Here is a 19,064-nt window from a genome sequence, read left to right as displayed (position 1 = left end):
CTAACTTTCGCCATTGTTTAGGAAGAGAATTTGAAAATAAGCTGACAGGAAACCGGAAGATACTCAACGCTAGCATAGAAACTCTAATGCTACTAGCGTTTCGGCTGTGTATTTGCAGCACGACTCAAGCACAACTATGAATGCTCGGTCCCTGCACATCTACGGCATAAACGTATATATTATATCACCTCCTCAGAAATAATATCAAATGTTAGGGTTATAGCAGCTATGGAACGCTCTGTCAGTCTATATTCTCTGTACTTAATAAACAAGCACTCCCTGGTCTGCAAGTAGCACAACTTGTAGCTGGCTCTGTCTTTCACCAGAAACGTACAACTACTCTTTGAATTTTTCAGCAGGAAATACAAGTGCACCTTAAAGCACATGAGTCAATCCACTGAAGAGTTTCCACAGTTTCAAAGAGGATCCTCTTAACTTGTTGAATTAACACTGGAACCTTGCTGTAATAAGAAGATCATATAAGACAATATGACACTTGCCCGTGTGAGAGTTGAACTCACAACCTTTAGATCATGTGACTGACCGCTGACTACTGCGCCAACGAGGCCAGTTTCCTATGATAGTGGGCAAAAACCTTGGGTAAAACAAAGAGAAATTTGAAAGACTTCATGTCCGTCACAAAACCATCATATCAAAAGTCAGAAAATGTTTGTTACATGTTTGTATTCTAGAACATTGATCTCCAGTACTTTTTTGTCCAAATAGTCCACATGTTATTAACAGAGCCATTGGGTCAGGACAAGTGTTTCTGTCCAACCTTTCAATAGTCCGGAAGAAAAGTTACCAGCTGATGACATATCCACGCTTTTAAAGTAATTTCTAAGCAATTGTAGCTAGTAGTGGAAGTATGTAGTCTATGTAAAACTCAGAATCCCTTCCTATTTAACTTTGAGTATTTTATCGCAATAACGATAGTCCTCTTGATGAACAAACAACTCACACCAGGGGCAGGGTGGGGCTTAAATGCTAGCTGGCCTGCCACAATCAACAGCCCAATACAAAAGTGATTTAGACCTGAAGGGCTAAAGCCTGAAACATGCTTCTGCGTTTTCACGGGCCCGTAAGCGCAAGAGCCCTTCCGGGGCCCTTATGTGCTTATGTATCCCTCCTTACGTGCTGACGGGTGTCGACCCCCTTTTCTAAAATTTACGGCAAAGCTCCGCAAGCTCACTCAGCCCGCAAGGCTGTGATTGGTCTGCTCTACATCCCTTCTGGAGCTGCATTTCCGGTTTCATGCCCCATAATACCGGCAGAAATCACGGAAGATTTAGAAGAACGAATATGGACCAAATAGAAGAGCACTTGGCAGAATATATCCGATAGTATGATAGCTTGTATAACCTGTCATTGACTGGCGGATTTGTCCGCCAGAAAAAGGCTACGAGGAGCCGCAGTGGCTATGTAAATAAACAATCGACGAAGAAGAAAGAAGGCGTCTCTAAGGTCGTCTCGACAAAAAGCATTACTCCGCCTAGTGTTCTGGCGCGGAATTGCTTTTAAGACGCGCAACGGTTGGGGAAGCATGAATGAAAACGAGTCTTGCGCCACAGCGGCGTGAAAAGACGCAGACGCAGTCGCAGAAGCATGTTTCAGGCTTAAGGCTTTTGATCCTATGAGATTCTTAGACATACCTTCATACCCATACCCTGTAAACAGAAAGCTGTGTGGTTACTTTATGTTGCTTATTGATGAACAGTTCTTACTTGCAGTTTGTGATCTCAATTTCAAGTCAAACTCGTTGCCACATAAAAGATTAAAATTTCAAATGATAGAATGGTACACTTTACTATCTTTTGATTTTCTAGTGCACAAAGACACAAATTCCAGAAGGAAATGACGACCATTAGACTCAACCTTCAAGATACAAGTAGTTTGGCCAAAGTTAGTCGACTGCATTAGCCGGGAATCGAACCCGGGCCTCCTGCGTGGCAGGCAAGAATTCTACCACTGAACCACCAATGCATACTTTATGGAAATTTCACCTTTTTTTTTCAACGAGGTCCACTTAAGGTGCCAGTATACTCTGCCTTGACAGTTTGTCTGCTATTTTTTCCACTGCCGATAGAAAGAGAGGTACTGACACATGCCTCAAGGCGTGACGGGGCCAATTGTTCAATGGTAAGAAAAGAGAAGGGTTTGCATCTTTCTCTCAAGCCTGACTTAGCTATGTCTGTTACTTTTAATGTGAACAACCAACTGCAAGACACCTAAGAGAAGGTCTGACCCATGCATTTTTATCTATAAACACAATAAGAGCTGTGATTGGTCCGCTTGATAGCATCGCATTTCTGGCAGATTCGCAGCCAGATTTCAATTGAGTTGGAGGAAGAAAAACGGACGACATCTTTCTTTTCTCCGTTGCCGTTCTTTATGTACAAGTCATTGCTCTTCAGAATCTACCAGTAACAACTCCAACACGATCCGATGACTAACTTTCGCCATTGTTTAGGAAGTAAGCAGAGGCCAGAGAATTTGTGAATAAGCTGACAGGAAACCGGAAGATACTCAACGCTAGCATAGAAACTCTAATGCTACTAGCGTTTCGGCTGTGTATTTGTAGCACGACTCAAGCACAACTATGAATGCTCGGTCCCTGCACATCTACGGCATAAACGTATATATTATATCACCTCCTCAGAAATAATATCAAATGTTAGGGTTATAGCAGCTATGGAACGCTCTGTCAGTCTATATTCTCTGTACTTAATAAACAAGCACTCCCTGGTCTGCAAGTAGCACAACTTGTAGCTGGCTCTGTCTTTCCAAGAAACGTACAACTACTCTTTGAATTTTTCAGCAGAAAATACAAGTGCACCTTAACTGAAGAGTTTCCACAGTTTCAGCTCCTTTCTTGTTGAATTAACACTGGAACCTTGCTGTAATAAGAAGATCATATAAGACAATATGACACTTGCCCGTGTGAGAGTTGAACTCACAACCTTTAGATCATGTGACTGACCGCTGACTACTGCGCCAACGAGGCCAGTTTCCTATGATAGTGGGCAAAAACCTTGGGTAAAACAAAGAGAAATTTGAAAGACTTCATGTCCGTCACAAAACCATCATATCAAAAGTCAGAAAATGTTTGTTACATGTTTGTATTCTAGAACATTGATCTCCAGTACTTTTTTGTCCAAATAGTCCACATGTTATTAACAGAGCCATTGGGTCAGGACAAGTGTTTCTGTCCAACCTTTCAATAGTCCGGAAGAAAAGTTACCAGCTGATGACATATCCACGCTTTTAAAGTAATTTCTAAGCAATTGTAGCTAGTAGTGGAAGTATGTAGTCTATGTAAAACTCAGAATCCCTTCCTATTTAACTTTGACTATTTTATCGCAATAACGATAGTCCTCTTGATGAACAAACAACTCACACCAGGGGCAGGGTGGGGCTTAAATGCTAGCTGGCCTGCCACAATCAACAGCCCAATACAAAAGTGATTTAGACCTGAAGGGCTAAGGCTTTTGATCCTATGAGATTCTTAGACATACCTTCATACCCATACCCTGTAAACAGAAAGCTGTGTGGTTACTTTATGTTGCTTATTGATGAACAGTTCTTACTTGCAGTTTGTGATCTCAATTTCAAGTCAAACTCGTTGCCACATAAAAGATTAAAATTTCAAATGATAGAATGGTACACTTTACTATCTTTTGATTTTCTAGTGCACAAAGACACAAATTCCAGAAGGAAATGACGACCATTAGACTCAACCTTCGAGATACAAGTAGTTTGGCCAAAGTTAGTCGACTGCATTAGCCGGGAATCGAACCCGGGCCTCCTGCGTGGCAGGCAAGAATTCTACCACTGAACCACCAATGCATACTTTATGGAAATTTCACCTTTTTTTTTCAACGAGGTCCACTTAAGGTGCCAGTATACTCTGCCTTGACAGTTTGTCTGCTATTTTTTCCACTGCCGATAGAAAGAGAGGTACTGACACATGCCTCAAGGCGTGACGGGGCCAATTGTTCAATGGTAAGAAAAGAGAAGGGTTTGCATCTTTCTCTCAAGCCTGACTTAGCTATGTCTGTTACTTTTAATGTGAACAACCAACTGCAAGACACCTAAGAGAAGGTCTGACCCATGCATTTTTATCTATAAACACAATAAGAGCTGTGATTGGTCCGCTTGATAGCATCGCATTTCTGGCAGATTCGCAGCCAGATTTCAATTGAGTTGGAGGAAGAAAAACGGACGACATCTTTCTTTTCTCCGTTGCCGTTCTTTATGTACAAGTCATTGCTCTTCAGAATCTACCAGTTCCAACTCCAACACGATCCGATGACTAACTTTCGCCATTGTTTAGGAAGAGAATTTGAAAATAAGCTGACAGGAAACCGGAAGATACTCAACGCTAGCATAGAAACTCTAATGCTACTAGCGTTTCGGCTGTGTATTTGCAGCACGACTCAAGCACAACTATGAATGCTCGGTCCCTGCACATCTACGGCATAAACGTATATATTATATCACCTCCTCAGAAATAATATCAAATGAAGTATGTAGTCTATGTAAAACTCAGAATCCCTTCCTATTTAACTTTGAGTATTTTATCGCAATAACGATAGTCCTCTTGATGAACAAACAACTCACAGCAGGGGCAGGGTGGGGCTTAAATGCTAGCTGGCCTGCCACAAACAACAGCCCAATACAAAAGTGATTTAGACCTGAAGGGCTAAGGCTTTTGATCCTATGAGATTCTTAGACATACCTTCATACCCATACCCTGTAAACAGAAAGCTGTGTGGTTACTTTATGTTGCTTATTGATGAACAGTTCTTACTTGCAGTTTGTGATCTCAATTTCAAGTCAAACTCGTTGCCACATAAAAGATTAAAATTTCAAATGATAGAATGGTACACTTTACTATCTTTTCATTTTCTAGTGCACAAAGACACAAATTCCAGAAGGAAATGACGACCATTAGATTCAACCTTCGAGATAAAAGTAGTTTGGCCAGAGTTAGTCGACTGCATTAGCCGGGAATCGAACCCAGGCCTCCCGCGTGGCAGGCGAGAATTCTACCACTGAACCACCAATGCATATTTTATGGAAATTTCACCTTTTTGAATTTTTGACGAGGTCCACTTAAGGTGCCAGTATACTGTGCCTTGACAGTTTGTCTGCTATTTTTTCCACTGCCGATAGAAAGAGAGGTACTGACACATGCCTCAAGGCGTGACGGGGCCAATTGTTCAATGGTAAGAAAAGAGAAGGGTTTGCATCTTTCTCTCAAGCCTGACTTAGCTATGTCTGTTACTTTTAATGTGAACAACCAACTGCAAGACACCTAAGAGAAGGTCTGACCCATGCATTTTTATCTATAAACACAATAAGAGCTGTGATTGGTCCGCTTGATAGCATCGCATTTCTGGCAGATTCGCAGCCAGATTTCAATTGAGTTGGAGGAAGAAAAACGGACGACATCTTTCTTTTCTCCGTTGCCGTTCTTTATGTACAAGTCATTGCTCTTCAGAATCTACCAGTTCCAACTCCAACACGATCCGATGACTAACTTTCGCCATTGTTTAGGAAGAGAATTTGAAAATAAGCTGACAGGAAACCGGAAGATACTCAACGCTAGCATAGAAACTCTAATGCTACTAGCGTTTCGGCTGTGTATTTGCAGCACGACTCAAGCACAACTATGAATGCTCGGTCCCTGCACATCTACGGCATAAACGTATATATTATATCACCTCCTCAGAAATAATATCAAATGTTAGGGTTATAGCAGCTATGGAACGCTCTGTCAGTCTATATTCTCTGTACTTAATAAACAAGCACTCCCTGGTCTGCAAGTAGCACAACTTGTAGCTGGCTCTGTCTTTCACCAGAAACGTACAACTACTCTTTGAATTTTTCAGCAGGAAATACAAGTGCACCTTAAAGCACATGAGTCAATCCACTGAAGAGTTTCCACAGTTTCAAAGAGGATCCTCTTAACTTGTTGAATTAACACTGGAACCTTGCTGTAATAAGAAGATCATATAAGACAATATGACACTTGCCCGTGTGAGAGTTGAACTCACAACCTTTAGATCATGTGACTGACCGCTGACTACTGCGCCAACGAGGCCAGTTTCCTATGATAGTGGGCAAAAACCTTGGGTAAAACAAAGAGAAATTTGAAAGACTTCATGTCCGTCACAAAACCATCATATCAAAAGTCAGAAAATGTTTGTTACATGTTTGTATTCTAGAACATTGATCTCCAGTACTTTTTTGTCCAAATAGTCCACATGTTATTAACAGAGCCATTGGGTCAGGACAAGTGTTTCTGTCCAACCTTTCAATAGTCCGGAAGAAAAGTTACCAGCTGATGACATATCCACGCTTTTAAAGTAATTTCTAAGCAATTGTAGCTAGTAGTGGAAGTATGTAGTCTATGTAAAACTCAGAATCCCTTCCTATTTAACTTTGAGTATTTTATCGCAATAACGATAGTCCTCTTGATGAACAAACAACTCACACCAGGGGCAGGGTGGGGCTTAAATGCTAGCTGGCCTGCCACAATCAACAGCCCAATACAAAAGTGATTTAGACCTGAAGGGCTAAGGCTTTTGATCCTATGAGATTCTTAGACATACCTTCATACCCATACCCTGTAAACAGAAAGCTGTGTGGTTACTTTATGTTGCTTATTGATGAACAGTTCTTACTTGCAGTTTGTGATCTCAATTTCAAGTCAAACTCGTTGCCACATAAAAGATTAAAATTTCAAATGATAGAATGGTACACTTTACTATCTTTTGATTTTCTAGTGCACAAAGACACAAATTCCAGAAGGAAATGACGACCATTAGACTCAACCTTCGAGATACAAGTAGTTTGGCCAAAGTTAGTCGACTGCATTAGCCGGGAATCGAACCCGGGCCTCCTGCGTGGCAGGCAAGAATTCTACCACTGAACCACCAATGCATACTTTATGGAAATTTCACCTTTTTTTTTCAACGAGGTCCACTTAAGGTGCCAGTATACTCTGCCTTGACAGTTTGTCTGCTATTTTTTCCACTGCCGATAGAAAGAGAGGTACTGACACATGCCTCAAGGCGTGACGGGGCCAATTGTTCAATGGTAAGAAAAGAGAAGGGTTTGCATCTTTCTCTCAAGCCTGACTTAGCTATGTCTGTTACTTTTAATGTGAACAACCAACTGCAAGACACCTAAGAGAAGGTCTGACCCATGCATTTTTATCTATAAACACAATAAGAGCTGTGATTGGTCCGCTTGATAGCATCGCATTTCTGGCAGATTCGCAGCCAGATTTCAATTGAGTTGGAGGAAGAAAAACGGACGACATCTTTCTTTTCTCCGTTGCCGTTCTTTATGTACAAGTCATTGCTCTTCAGAATCTACCAGTAACAACTCCAACACGATCCGATGACTAACTTTCGCCATTGTTTAGGAAGTAAGTAGAGGCCAGAGAATTTGTGAATAAGCTGACAGGAAACCGGAAGATACTCAACGCTAGCATAGAAACTCTAATGCTACTAGCGTTTCGGCTGTGTATTTGTAGCACGACTCAAGCACAACTATGAATGCTCGGTCCCTGCACATCTACGGCATAAACGTATATATTATATCACCTCCTCAGAAATAATATCAAATGTTAGGGTTATAGCAGCTATGGAACGCTCTGTCAGTCTATATTCTCTGTACTTAATAAACAAGCACTCCCTGGTCTGCAAGTAGCACAACTTGTAGCTGGCTCTGTCTTTCCAAGAAACGTACAACTACTCTTTGAATTTTTCAGCAGAAAATACAAGTGCACCTTAACTGAAGAGTTTCCACAGTTTCAGCTCCTTTCTTGTTGAATTAACACTGGAACCTTGCTGTAATAAGAAGATCATATAAGACAATATGACACTTGCCCGTGTGAGAGTTGAACTCACAACCTTTAGATCATGTGACTGACCGCTGACTACTGCGCCAACGAGGCCAGTTTCCTATGATAGTGGGCAAAAACCTTGGGTAAAACAAAGAGAAATTTGAAAGACTTCATGTCCGTCACAAAACCATCATATCAAAAGTCAGAAAATGTTTGTTACATGTTTGTATTCTAGAACATTGATCTCCAGTACTTTTTTGTCCAAATAGTCCACATGTTATTAACAGAGCCATTGGGTCAGGACAAGTGTTTCTGTCCAACCTTTCAATAGTCCGGAAGAAAAGTTACCAGCTGATGACATATCCACGCTTTTAAAGTAATTTCTAAGCAATTGTAGCTAGTAGTGGAAGTATGTAGTCTATGTAAAACTCAGAATCCCTTCCTATTTAACTTTGAGTATTTTATCGCAATAACGATAGTCCTCTTGATGAACAAACAACTCACACCAGGGGCAGGGTGGGGCTTAAATGCTAGCTGGCCTGCCACAATCAACAGCCCAATACAAAAGTGATTTAGACCTGAAGGGCTAAGGCTTTTGATCCTATGAGATTCTTAGACATACCTTCATACCCATACCCTGTAAACAGAAAGCTGTGTGGTTACTTTATGTTGCTTATTGATGAACAGTTCTTACTTGCAGTTTGTGATCTCAATTTCAAGTCAAACTCGTTGCCACATAAAAGATTAAAATTTCAAATGATAGAATGGTACACTTTACTATCTTTTCATTTTCTAGTGCACAAAGACACAAATTCCAGAAGGAAATGACGACCATTAGACTCAACCTTCGAGATACAAGTAGTTTGGCCAAAGTTAGTCGACTGCATTAGCCGGGAATCGAACCCGGGCCTCCTGCGTGGCAGGCAAGAATTCTACCACTGAACCACCAATGCATACTTTATGGAAATTTCACCTTTTTTTTTCAACGAGGTCCACTTAAGGTGCCAGTATACTCTGCCTTGACAGTTTGTCTGCTATTTTTTCCACTGCCGATAGAAAGAGAGGTACTGACACATGCCTCAAGGCGTGACGGGGCCAATTGTTCAATGGTAAGAAAAGAGAAGGGTTTGCATCTTTCTCTCAAGCCTGACTTAGCTATGTCTGTTACTTTTAATGTGAACAACCAACTGCAAGACACCTAAGAGAAGGTCTGACCCATGCATTTTTAACTATAATCACCATAAGAGCTGTGATTGGTCCGCTTGATAGCATTGCATTTCCGGCAGATTCACAGCCAGATTTGAATTGAGTTGAAGGAACAAAAACAGACTACATCGTTCTTTTCTTCGTTGCCGTTCTTTATGTACAAGTCATTGCTCTTCAGAATCTACCAGTTCCAACTCCAACACGATCCGCTGACTAACTTTTGTCATTGTTTAGGAAGTAAGCAGAGGCCAGATAATTTGTAAATAAGCTGACAGGAAACCGGAAGATACGCAACGCTAGCATAGAAACTCTAATGCTACTAGCGTTTCGGCTGTGTATTTGCAGCACGACTCAAGCACAACTATGAATGCTCGGTCCCTGCACATCTACGGCATAAACGTATATATTATATCACCTCCTCAGAAATAATATCAAATGTTAGGGTTATAGCAGCTATGGAACGCTCTGTCAGTCTATATTCTCTGTACTTAATAAACAAGCACTCCCTGGTCTGCAAGTAGCACAACTTGTAGCTGGCTCTGTCTTTCACCAGAAACGTACAACTACTCTTTGAATTTTTCAGCAGGAAATACAAGTGCACCTTAAAGCACATGAGTCAATCCACTGAAGAGTTTCCACAGTTTCAAAGAGGATCCTCTTAACTTGTTGAATTAACACTGGAACCTTGCTGTAATAAGAAGATCATATAAGACAATATGACACTTGCCCGTGTGAGAGTTGAACTCACAACCTTTAGATCATGTGACTGACCGCTGACTACTGCGCCAACGAGGCCAGTTTCCTATGATAGTGGGCAAAAACCTTGGGTAAAACAAAGAGAAATTTGAAAGACTTCATGTCCGTCACAAAACCATCATATCAAAAGTCAGAAAATGTTTGTTACATGTTTGTATTCTAGAACATTGATCTCCAGTACTTTTTTGTCCAAATAGTCCACATGTTATTAACAGAGCCATTGGGTCAGGACAAGTGTTTCTGTCCAACCTTTCAATAGTCCGGAAGAAAAGTTACCAGCTGATGACATATCCACGCTTTTAAAGTAATTTCTAAGCAATTGTAGCTAGTAGTGGAAGTATGTAGTCTATGTAAAACTCAGAATCCCTTCCTATTTAACTTTGAGTATTTTATCGCAATAACGATAGTCCTCTTGATGAACAAACAACTCACACCAGGGGCAGGGTGGGGCTTAAATGCTAGCTGGCCTGCCACAATCAACAGCCCAATACAAAAGTGATTTAGACCTGAAGGGCTAAGGCTTTTGATCCTATGAGATTCTTAGACATACCTTCATACCCATACCCTGTAAACAGAAAGCTGTGTGGTTACTTTATGTTGCTTATTGATGAACAGTTCTTACTTGCAGTTTGTGATCTCAATTTCAAGTCAAACTCGTTGCCACATAAAAGATTAAAATTTCAAATGATAGAATGGTACACTTTACTATCTTTTGATTTTCTAGTGCACAAAGACACAAATTCCAGAAGGAAATGACGACCATTAGACTCAACCTTCGAGATACAAGTAGTTTGGCCAAAGTTAGTCGACTGCATTAGCCGGGAATCGAACCCGGGCCTCCTGCGTGGCAGGCAGGAATTCTACCACTGAACCACCAATGCATAATTTATGGAAATTTCACCTTTTTTTTTCAACGAGGTCCATTTAAGGTGCCAGTATACTCTGCCTTGACAGTTTGTCTGCTATTTTTTCCACTGCCGATAGAAAGAGAGGTACTGACACATGCCTCAAGGCGTGACGGGGCCAATTGTTCAATGGTAAGAAAAGAGAAGGGTTTGCATCTTTCTCTCAAGCCTGACTTAGCTATGTCTGTTACTTTTAATGTGAACAACCAACTGCAAGACACCTAAGAGAAGGTCTGACCCATGCATTTTTATCTATAAACACAATAAGAGCTGTGATTGGTCCGCTTGATAGCATCGCATTTCTGGCAGATTCGCAGCCAGATTTCAATTGAGTTGGAGGAAGAAAAACGGACGACATCTTTCTTTTCTCCATTGCCGTTCTTTATGTACAAGTCATTGCTCTTCAGAATCTACCAGTAACAACTCCAACACGATCCGATGACTAACTTTCGCCATTGTTTAGGAAGTAAGCAGAGGCCAGAGAATTTGTGAATAAGCTGACAGGAAACCGGAAGATACTCAACGCTAGCATAGAAACTCTAATGCTACTAGCGTTTCGGCTGTGTATTTGTAGCACGACTCAAGCACAACTATGAATGCTCGGTCCCTGCACATCTACGGCATAAACGTATATATTATATCACCTCCTCAGAAATAATATCAAATGTTAGGGTTATAGCAGCTATGGAACGCTCTGTCAGTCTATATTCTCTGTACTTAATAAACAAGCACTCCCTGGTCTGCAAGTAGCACAACTTGTAGCTGGCTCTGTCTTTCCAAGAAACGTACAACTACTCTTTGAATTTTTCAGCAGAAAATACAAGTGCACCTTAACTGAAGAGTTTCCACAGTTTCAGCTCCTTTCTTGTTGAATTAACACTGGAACCTTGCTGTAATAAGAAGATCATATAAGACAATATGACACTTGCCCGTGTGAGAGTTGAACTCACAACCTTTAGATCATGTGACTGACCGCTGACTACTGCGCCAACGAGGCCAGTTTCCTATGATAGTGGGCAAAAACCTTGGGTAAAACAAAGAGAAATTTGAAAGACTTCATGTCCGTCACAAAACCATCATATCAAAAGTCAGAAAATGTTTGTTACATGTTTGTATTCTAGAACATTGATCTCCAGTACTTTTTTGTCCAAATAGTCCACATGTTATTAACAGAGCCATTGGGTCAGGACAAGTGTTTCTGTCCAACCTTTCAATAGTCCGGAAGAAAAGTTACCAGCTGATGACATATCCACGCTTTTAAAGTAATTTCTAAGCAATTGTAGCTAGTAGTGGAAGTATGTAGTCTATGTAAAACTCAGAATCCCTTCCTATTTAACTTTGAGTATTTTATCGCAATAACGATAGTCCTCTTGATGAACAAACAACTCACACCAGGGGCAGGGTGGGGCTTAAATGCTAGCTGGCCTGCCACAATCAACAGCCCAATACAAAAGTGATTTAGACCTGAAGGGCTAAGGCTTTTGATCCTATGAGATTCTTAGACATACCTTCATACCCATACCCTGTAAACAGAAAGCTGTGTGGTTACTTTATGTTGCTTATTGATGAACAGTTCTTACTTGCAGTTTGTGATCTCAATTTCAAGTCAAACTCGTTGCCACATAAAAGATTAAAATTTCAAATGATAGAATGGTACACTTTACTATCTTTTCATTTTCTAGTGCACAAAGACACAAATTCCAGAAGGAAATGACGACCATTAGACTCAACCTTCGAGATACAAGTAGTTTGGCCAAAGTTAGTCGACTGCATTAGCCGGGAATCGAACCCGGGCCTCCTGCGTGGCAGGCAAGAATTCTACCACTGAACCACCAATGCATACTTTATGGAAATTTCACCTTTTTTTTTCAACGAGGTCCACTTAAGGTGCCAGTATACTCTGCCTTGACAGTTTGTCTGCTATTTTTTCCACTGCCGATAGAAAGAGAGGTACTGACACATGCCTCAAGGCGTGACGGGGCCAATTGTTCAATGGTAAGAAAAGAGAAGGGTTTGCATCTTTCTCTCAAGCCTGACTTAGCTATGTCTGTTACTTTTAATGTGAACAACCAACTGCAAGACACCTAAGAGAAGGTCTGACCCATGCATTTTTATCTATAAACACAATAAGAGCTGTGATTGGTCCGCTTGATAGCATCGCATTTCTGGCAGATTCGCAGCCAGATTTCAATTGAGTTGGAGGAAGAAAAACGGACGACATCTTTCTTTTCTCCGTTGCCGTTCTTTATGTACAAGTCATTGCTCTTCAGAATCTACCAGTTCCAACTCCAACACGATCCGATGACTAACTTTCGCCATTGTTTAGGAAGAGAATTTGAAAATAAGCTGACAGGAAACCGGAAGATACTCAACGCTAGCATAGAAACTCTAATGCTACTAGCGTTTCGGCTGTGTATTTGCAGCACGACTCAAGCACAACTATGAATGCTCGGTCCCTGCACATCTACGGCATAAACGTATATATTATATCACCTCCTCAGAAATAATATCAAATGAAGTATGTAGTCTATGTAAAACTCAGAATCCCTTCCTATTTAACTTTGAGTATTTTATCGCAATAACGATAGTCCTCTTGATGAACAAACAACTCACAGCAGGGGCAGGGTGGGGCTTAAATGCTAGCTGGCCTGCCACAAACAACAGCCCAATACAAAAGTGATTTAGACCTGAAGGGCTAAGGCTTTTGATCCTATGAGATTCTTAGACATACCTTCATACCCATACCCTGTAAACAGAAAGCTGTGTGGTTACTTTATGTTGCTTATTGATGAACAGTTCTTACTTGCAGTTTGTGATCTCAATTTCAAGTCAAACTCGTTGCCACATAAAAGATTAAAATTTCAAATGATAGAATGGTACACTTTACTATCTTTTCATTTTCTAGTGCACAAAGACACAAATTCCAGAAGGAAATGACGACCATTAGATTCAACCTTCGAGATAAAAGTAGTTTGGCCAGAGTTAGTCGACTGCATTAGCCGGGAATCGAACCCAGGCCTCCCGCGTGGCAGGCGAGAATTCTACCACTGAACCACCAATGCATATTTTATGGAAATTTCACCTTTTTGAATTTTTGACGAGGTCCACTTAAGGTGCCAGTATACTGTGCCTTGACAGTTTGTCTGCTATTTTTTCCACTGCCGATAGAAAGAGAGGTACTGACACATGCCTCAAGGCGTGACGGGGCCAATTGTTCAATGGTAAGAAAAGAGAAGGGTTTGCATCTTTCTCTCAAGCCTGACTTAGCTATGTCTGTTACTTTTAATGTGAACAACCAACTGCAAGACACCTAAGAGAAGGTCTGACCCATGCATTTTTATCTATAAACACAATAAGAGCTGTGATTGGTCCGCTTGATAGCATCGCATTTCTGGCAGATTCGCAGCCAGATTTCAATTGAGTTGGAGGAAGAAAAACGGACGACATCTTTCTTTTCTCCGTTGCCGTTCTTTATGTACAAGTCATTGCTCTTCAGAATCTACCAGTTCCAACTCCAACACGATCCGATGACTAACTTTCGCCATTGTTTAGGAAGAGAATTTGAAAATAAGCTGACAGGAAACCGGAAGATACTCAACGCTAGCATAGAAACTCTAATGCTACTAGCGTTTCGGCTGTGTATTTGCAGCACGACTCAAGCACAACTATGAATGCTCGGTCCCTGCACATCTACGGCATAAACGTATATATTATATCACCTCCTCAGAAATAATATCAAATGTTAGGGTTATAGCAGCTATGGAACGCTCTGTCAGTCTATATTCTCTGTACTTAATAAACAAGCACTCCCTGGTCTGCAAGTAGCACAACTTGTAGCTGGCTCTGTCTTTCACCAGAAACGTACAACTACTCTTTGAATTTTTCAGCAGGAAATACAAGTGCACCTTAAAGCACATGAGTCAATCCACTGAAGAGTTTCCACAGTTTCAAAGAGGATCCTCTTAACTTGTTGAATTAACACTGGAACCTTGCTGTAATAAGAAGATCATATAAGACAATATGACACTTGCCCGTGTGAGAGTTGAACTCACAACCTTTAGATCATGTGACTGACCGCTGACTACTGCGCCAACGAGGCCAGTTTCCTATGATAGTGGGCAAAAACCTTGGGTAAAACAAAGAGAAATTTGAAAGACTTCATGTCCGTCACAAAACCATCATATCAAAAGTCAGAAAATGTTTGTTACATGTTTGTATTCTAGAACATTGATCTCCAGTACTTTTTTGTCCAAATAGTCCACATGTTATTAACAGAGCCATTGGGTCAGGACAAGTGTTCCTGTCCAACCTTTCAACAGTCCGGAAGAAAAGTTACCAGCTGATGACATATCCACGCTTTTAAAGTCATTTCTAAGCAATTGTAGCTAGTAGTGGAAGTATGTAGTCTATGTAAAACTCAGAATCCCTTCCTATTTAAGTTTGAGTATTTTATCGCAATAACGATAGTCCTCTTGATGAACAAACAACTCACACCTGGGGCAGGGTGGGGCTTAAATGCTAGCTGGCCTGCCACAAACAACAGCCCAATACAAAAGTGATTTAGACCTGAAGGGCTAAGGCTTTTGATCCTATGAGATTCTTAGACATACCTTCATACCCATACCCTGTAAACAGAAAGCTGTGTGGTTACTTTATGTTGCTTATTGATGAACAGTTCTTACTTGCAGTTTGTGATCTCAATTTCAAGTCAAACTCGTTGCCACATAAAAGATTAAAATTTCAAATGATAGAATGGTACACTTTACTATCTTTTCATTTTCTAGTGCACAAAGACACAAATTCCAGAAGGAAATGACAACCATTAGACTCAACCTTCGAGATACAAGTAGTTTGGCCAAAGTTAGTCGACTGCATTAGCCCGGAATTGAACCCGGGCCTCCCGCGTGGCAGGCGAGAATTCTACCACTGAACCACCAATGCATATTTTATGGAAATTTCACCTTTTTTTTTCGACGAGGTCCACTTGAGGTGCCAGTATACTGTGCCTTGACAGTTTGTCTGCTATTTTTTCCACTGCCGATAGAAAGAGAGGTACTGACACATGCCTCAAGGCGTGACGGGGCCAAAGAGAAATTTGAAAGACTTCATGTCCGTCACAAAACCATCATATCAAAAGTCAGAAAATGTTTGTTACATGTTTGTATTCTAGAACATTGATCTCCAGTACTTTTTTGTCCAAATAGTCCACATGTTATTAACAGAGCCATTGGGTCAGGACAAGTGTTTCTGTCCAACCTTTCAATAGTCCGGAAGAAAAGTTACCAGCTGATGACATATCCACGCTTTTAAAGTAATTTCTAAGCAATTGTAGCTAGTAGTGGAAGTATGTAGTCTATGTAAAACTCAGAATCCCTTCCTATTTAACTTTGAGTATTTTATCGCAATAACGATAGTCCTCTTGATGAACAAACAACTCACACCAGGGGCAGGGTGGGGCTTAAATGCTAGCTGGCCTGCCACAATCAACAGCCCAATACAAAAGTGATTTAGACCTGAAGGGCTAAGGCTTTTGATCCTATGAGATTCTTAGACATACCTTCATACCCATACCCTGTAAACAGAAAGCTGTGTGGTTACTTTATGTTGCTTATTGATGAACAGTTCTTACTTGCAGTTTGTGATCTCAATTTCAAGTCAAACTCGTTGCCACATAAAAGATTAAAATTTCAAATGATAGAATGGTACACATTACTATCTTTTCATTTTCTAGTGCACAAAGACACAAATTCCAGAAGGAAATGACGACCATTAGACTCAACCTTCGAGATACAAGTAGTTAGGCCAAAGTTAGTCGACTGCATTAGCCGGGAATCGAACCCGGGCCTCCCGCGTGGCAGGGAAGAATTCTACCACTGAACCACCAATGCATACTTTATGGAAATGTTACTTTTTTTTTGACGAGGTCCACTTAAGTTGCCAGTATACTGTGCCTTGACAGTTTGTCTGCTATTTTTTCCACTGCCGATAGAAAGAGAGGTACTGACACATGCCTCAAGGCGTGACGGGGCCAAAGAGAAATTTGAAAGACTTCATGTCCGTCACAAAACCATCATATCAAAAGTCAGAAAATGTTTGTTACATGTTTGTATTCTAGAACATTGATCTCCAGTACTTTTTTGTCCAAATAGTCCACATGTTATTAACAGAGCCATTGGGTCAGGACAAGTGTTTCTGTCCAACCTTTCAATAGTCCGGAAGAAAAGTTACCAGCTGATGACATATCCACGCTTTTAAAGTAATTTCTAAGCAATTGTAGCTAGTAGTGGAAGTATGTAGTCTATGTAAAACTCAGAATCCCTTCCTATTTAACTTTGAGTATTTTATCGCAATAACGATAGTCCTCTTGATGAACAAACAACTCACACCAGGGGCAGGGTGGGGCTTAAATGCTAGCTGGCCTGCCACAATCAACAGCCCAATACAAAAGTGATTTAGACCTGAAGGGCTAAGGCTTTTGATCCTATGAGATTCTTACACATACCTTCATACCCATACCCTGTAAACAGAAAGCTGTGTGGTTACTTTATGTTGCTTATTGATGAACAGTTCTTACTTGCAGTTTGTGATCTCAATTTCAAGTCAAACTCGTTGCCACATAAAAGATTAAAATTTCAAATGATAGAATGGTACACATTACTATCTTTTCATTTTCTAGTGCACAAAGACACAAATTCCAGAAGGAAATGACGACCATTAGACTCAACCTTCGAGATACAAGTAGTTTGGCCAAAGTTAGTCGACTGCATTAGCCGGGAATCGAACCCGGGCCTCCTGCGTGGCAGGCAGGAATTCTACCACTGAACCACCAATGCATAATTTATGGAAATTTCACCTTTTTTTTTCAACGAGGTCCATTTAAGGTGCCAGTATACTCTGCCTTGACAGTTTGTCTGCTATTTTTTCCACTGCCGATAGAAAGAGAGGTACTGACACATGCCTCAAGGCGTGACGGGGCCAATTGTTCAATGGTAAGAAAAGAGAAGGGTTTGCATCTTTCTCTCAAGCCTGACTTAGCTATGTCTGTTACTTTTAATGTGAACAACCAACTGCAAGACACCTAAGAGAAGGTCTGACCCATGCATTTTTATCTATAAACACAATAAGAGCTGTGATTGGTCCGCTTGATAGCATCGCATTTCTGGCAGATTCGCAGCCAGATTTCAATTGAGTTGGAGGAAGAAAAACGGACGACATCTTTCTTTTCTCCGTTGCCGTTCTTTATGTACAAGTCATTGCTCTTCAGAATCTACCAGTAACAACTCCAACACGATCCGATGACTAACTTTCGCCATTGTTTAGGAAGTAAGTAGAGGCCAGAGAATTTGTGAATAAGCTGACAGGAAACCGGAAGATACTCAACGCTAGCATAGAAACTCTAATGCTACTAGCGTTTCGGCTGTGTATTTGTAGCACGACTCAAGCACAACTATGAATGCTCGGTCCCTGCACATCTACGGCATAAACGTATATATTATATCACCTCCTCAGAAATAATATCAAATGTTAGGGTTATAGCAGCTATGGAACGCTCTGTCAGTCTATATTCTCTGTACTTAATAAACAAGCACTCCCTGGTCTGCAAGTAGCACAACTTGTAGCTGGCTCTGTCTTTCCAAGAAACGTACAACTACTCTTTGAATTTTTCAGCAGAAAATACAAGTGCACCTTAACTGAAGAGTTTCCACAGTTTCAGCTCCTTTCTTGTTGAATTAACACTGGAACCTTGCTGTAATAAGAAGATCATATAAGACAATATGACACTTGCCCGTGTGAGAGTTGAACTCACAACCTTTAGATCATGTGACTGACCGCTGACTACTGCGCCAACGAGGCCAGTTTCCTATGATAGTGGGCAAAAACCTTGGGTAAAACAAAGAGAAATTTGAAAGACTTCATGTCCGTCACAAAACCATCATATCAAAAGTCAGAAAATGTTTGTTACATGTTTGTATTCTAGAACATTGATCTCCAGTACTTTTTTGTCCAAATAGTCCACATGTTATTAACAGAGCCATTGGGTCAGGACAAGTGTTTCTGTCCAACCTTTCAATAGTCCGGAAGAAAAGTTACCAGCTGATGACATATCCACGCTTTTAAAGTAATTTCTAAGCAATTGTAGCTAGTAGTGGAAGTATGTAGTCTATGTAAAACTCAGAATCCCTTCCTATTTAACTTTGAGTATTTTATCGCAATAACGATAGTCCTCTTGATGAACAAACAACTCACACCAGGGGCAGGGTGGGGCTTAAATGCTAGCTGGCCTGCCACAATCAACAGCCCAATACAAAAGTGATTTAGACCTGAAGGGCTAAGGCTTT

The 19,064-nt window shown here is 40.8% G+C and overlaps 9 non-coding genes across 9 annotated transcripts; all 9 read right to left on the bottom strand.

Annotated features, from left to right (window-relative positions):
• Positions 1-1,912: 1,912 nt before the first annotated feature.
• Positions 1,913-1,983, bottom strand: trnag-gcc (transfer RNA glycine (anticodon GCC)). The gene has a single exon. It is a non-coding gene; the product is annotated as a tRNA-Gly (tRNA).
• A 1,792-nt stretch (positions 1,984-3,775) lies between these two features.
• Positions 3,776-3,846, bottom strand: trnag-gcc (transfer RNA glycine (anticodon GCC)). The gene has a single exon. It is a non-coding gene; the product is annotated as a tRNA-Gly (tRNA).
• A 1,152-nt stretch (positions 3,847-4,998) lies between these two features.
• Positions 4,999-5,069, bottom strand: trnag-gcc (transfer RNA glycine (anticodon GCC)). Its single transcript has one exon. It is a non-coding gene; the product is annotated as a tRNA-Gly (tRNA).
• A 1,808-nt stretch (positions 5,070-6,877) lies between these two features.
• Positions 6,878-6,948, bottom strand: trnag-gcc (transfer RNA glycine (anticodon GCC)). The gene has a single exon. It is a non-coding gene; the product is annotated as a tRNA-Gly (tRNA).
• A 1,792-nt stretch (positions 6,949-8,740) lies between these two features.
• Positions 8,741-8,811, bottom strand: trnag-gcc (transfer RNA glycine (anticodon GCC)). The gene has a single exon. It is a non-coding gene; the product is annotated as a tRNA-Gly (tRNA).
• A 1,819-nt stretch (positions 8,812-10,630) lies between these two features.
• On the bottom strand, positions 10,631-10,701 carry trnag-gcc (transfer RNA glycine (anticodon GCC)). Its single transcript has one exon. It is a non-coding gene; the product is annotated as a tRNA-Gly (tRNA).
• A 1,792-nt stretch (positions 10,702-12,493) lies between these two features.
• trnag-gcc (transfer RNA glycine (anticodon GCC)) lies at positions 12,494-12,564 on the bottom strand. The gene has a single exon. It is a non-coding gene; the product is annotated as a tRNA-Gly (tRNA).
• A 1,152-nt stretch (positions 12,565-13,716) lies between these two features.
• On the bottom strand, positions 13,717-13,787 carry trnag-gcc (transfer RNA glycine (anticodon GCC)). The gene has a single exon. It is a non-coding gene; the product is annotated as a tRNA-Gly (tRNA).
• Positions 13,788-17,487: 3,700 nt separating this feature from the next.
• On the bottom strand, positions 17,488-17,558 carry trnag-gcc (transfer RNA glycine (anticodon GCC)). The gene has a single exon. It is a non-coding gene; the product is annotated as a tRNA-Gly (tRNA).
• Between the last annotated feature and the right edge of the window lie 1,506 nt (positions 17,559-19,064).

The sequence above is a fragment of the Platichthys flesus genome, chromosome 16 (assembly GCF_949316205.1).
Source record: "Platichthys flesus chromosome 16, fPlaFle2.1, whole genome shotgun sequence".
In the NCBI taxonomy this organism is placed as follows: Eukaryota; Metazoa; Chordata; class Actinopteri; order Pleuronectiformes; family Pleuronectidae; genus Platichthys; species Platichthys flesus.
The sequence above is the reverse complement of the archived record's forward strand: the minus strand, read 5'-3'. Positions and strand labels throughout refer to the sequence as shown.